Source organism: Nycticebus coucang, chromosome 13 (genome assembly GCF_027406575.1).
Source record: "Nycticebus coucang isolate mNycCou1 chromosome 13, mNycCou1.pri, whole genome shotgun sequence".
Taxonomy (NCBI): domain Eukaryota; kingdom Metazoa; phylum Chordata; class Mammalia; order Primates; family Lorisidae; genus Nycticebus; species Nycticebus coucang.
Window position 1 is genome coordinate 33,970,531 of NC_069792.1, and position 3,183 is coordinate 33,973,713.

Below are 3,183 nucleotides of genomic sequence, written 5' to 3' on the forward strand. Positions count from 1 at the left end.
GGTTATTTAAAGCAAAATCCATCAGCTTTTTTTTTCAATATTTAGCAAAAATTTAAAGCACTGTTTCTATATCCGTTGGCACAGAAATTTCACTTCTAAAATTTTATATACAATACTCAGAAAGCATTATTTAAAAATCCAAAGATGGGCTCAGTGCAGGAAGTTTAGTTGTATGGAGGCGAGCCTTGGAGGCGGTGGTGTGCGTCCACTTCCAGGGTTCCTTAACTTTTGATTCACTTGAGGTTCACGCTAGGAGGTGCTTCAGAATGTCTTCATCACATTTTGCCAGTCGGTTCAGAAAGGATTTCAGTACTGAAATGATTAGGACTAAACTTGCTCAAAGGAAATCACTGTCTGAGAAACACAAACAGACATAAGGAATATGAACAAAATAGACTCTTTGGTTTGAAAGATGTCAGCATTCCAACCTTGGAAGGTAGAATTCTTGTTGAATTAGATGAGACATCTCAAGAGCTTGCTCTAGAAAACGCCAAGCCAAGGTCAATAAAAACTGTTCTGTGTGACCAACGAAAACAAACGCTCCAAAAATACAAAGAAGAAAAGCAACTACAAAAATTGAAAGCACAGAGAAAGAGAAAGCTAAACGAGAAGCGTTTAAAGTGGGTTTTTATAGACCTGATACGCCTGGTTTCCTTTCATCAAACCTGAATGCTATGAAAGCTGGGCCACAAAAGACTTCTTCTGTATGGATTACAAGGTCAAAGGCCAAAGACCTGTTTGGTTTGTCCTAGGAGGCTCACTCGTACTGCTCGAACATCACTCCCAATAATGGGAGTATGACCAGCAGTATGACCTGGTCAAAGACAAACTTCTGAAAACAAAGTGTTGGACAAAGAGGGAAAAGTTGGACAGCCTGTAGTGTCCACGTCGGTGAGAATGACTTGATCTGCTGCTCAAGCAGCAAAGCAGGTTGCTGGAGCAGTCTCATCCAGCACAGCAAGAAAGCCATTCTCAAGAGCCACTGGTGACAGTGAACCAGGAAGAAAGGCACCAAATAAAGGAAGACCCGCCCCCCAAAAAGAAACAAAACCTGCAAAGCCCCTGGATGGTCTGAAGACCTATCAAGTCACACCCATGACTCTCAGAAGTGCTGACGATTTCTCAACACCCTGTTACACCTAGACCCCTCGCAAAATAGAAGAGGATAAGACTCAAGAAGCAACAAAAGATATTTTGGTGCTAAAATGTAAAATGTCAGCTACTGAGTTAGTACAGCAAGATTCAAATAAATTACAACATCCTTTGGGTTCTCTAACAGTTTGGAATGAAGAACAGGTCTTAAATCATAATAAATCTATTAAAAAGTCAAATGGCCTTCCAGTAAAAGAGGTCCCATCACTTGAAATGAAGGAAGGACAGATATGTACCATATTTCAGAAATATCCTCCAGTCAGAAACTGAGAAATTAACAATGTCAAGTTGCCTTCAGGGGGAGAAGAAGCTGAGATCGGACATTCCAGATGATGCTAAAGATCGTATTCGCACAGCAGTTGGTCCAACAAGACTCCTTATGAAGGAAAGGGTCAAACAATTTGAAGGACTAGTGAATGATTGTGAATATAAACAAGGTGAAAAGGAGATTACTCACACAGATCTGGACAGGTTCTGGGATATGATTCGTTTTCAGATAGAAGATGTAAAGCAAAAATTCAACAATCTGACCAGACTTGAAGAATCTGGGTGGCAAAACAATAGTAATGCAAGCATTTTAGTTTTCAGGAAAAAAGTCATCTCAAGTATGGTGAATAAACCAAAACAAATTCTTCCACATGATGGAGGAAGAATTGCAGCTAGAAATCGCTTGGCTGCAATAAAAAGTGCAGAGAGAGAGAAGACGAAGCTGGGAGAACATGCGGAGGCAGCAGCCTCTAGGATGCCAAAGGAGATTGATAAAATAGTGTTTGATGCTGGATTTTTCAGGGTTGAAAGTCCCATTATATCATTTTCAAGACTTTCCATTTCTTTTGAACATCCTTCTCAAAAGACGTTGAACACCTAAGTCTGTCAGCAAAGCTGCGTCTCAGAGCAGGGGTGCGGTGGGCCTCCTAGGACAAACTGCATCACCAGAGAGTTCCAGTCCTTGGAGTACCAAAAATGAACACGATGATAAGAAGACTTTGTTCGAAAATACTCCTGAAAGCCAGAGCAACCTAGGAGAAGATGCTCAGTGTCCTGGATCACAAGATTTAATCGAAGCGAAACATGATGAAAATAAGGTAAACTTTGGCGTGCATTACTTACCCAGTGAAAGAATTGAGTTTGCCTCTTCTTGCTGGTGGAGTAGCAGATAATATTAACAAAAAAGAAGAAATTTCAGATGTTGTGGAAGGAATGGAGCTAATTCTTCAATTATATCACGCGATGTTTTGATGAGTAGCCCTGAAAAAATTAAACCATCACAGAATATCCTCTCACCAGAAGAGGAAACTAAACTTCCTCCGTCAAGTACTATTTGATAATAAAAGTCTCACTACTGAATGCCTTGTTGATTCAACAGGCCTGAACTGCAGCAATCCATTCACTCAGCCAGAGGGCAGACATTGAGAACATTCCGGATACATTTCCCTTGGTGGTGACCTGATCTCCTTTTCACCTCTAATGCCTCCCGTTGGCCTGGGCGCTGGAGGGGGGCAGGACGTGGAGCCCCGGACTCCCACCAGGGCTGGAGACCCTACCTGGAGCCCATGGAGCGTGGGCAGGTGTCAATACATCAGCTTTTTAAGAAAACTGTTGTTGGCCCAGGACCTCTAGCTTAAGCGGCTAGTGCCAGCCACATACACCAGAGCTGGCAGGTTGGAATCCAGCCCGGGCCCGCCAAACAATGACATCTATAACCAAAAACTATCCGGGCATTGTGGTGGGCGCCTGTAGTCCCAGCTACTTGGGAGGCTGAGGCAATAGAATCACCTAAGCCCAGGAGCTGGAAGTTGCTGTGAACTGTGATGCCATGGCACTCTACCCAGTGCAACAGCTTGAGGCTCTGTCTCAAAAAAACAAAAAAAAAAAAAAAAGAAAAGAAAGAAAACTATTGTTAATCTGTTCATGTAGAGGGAACACAAAAGATCACATCTCCTCTTGAGGTAATAAATGGTGAGTAACATGTACTTACACATCAGATTCTCGTCCAAGCACTTAACATCCAATCTCCTCTAAGTCTCACAA

The 3,183-nt window shown here is 42.3% G+C and overlaps 1 pseudogene; it reads left to right on the top strand.

Moving 5' to 3' along the window:
• Positions 1–266: 266 nt before the first annotated feature.
• LOC128563322 (disks large-associated protein 5-like) lies at positions 267–2,772 on the top strand (annotated as a pseudogene).
• The last annotated feature ends 411 nt before the right edge of the window (positions 2,773–3,183 follow it).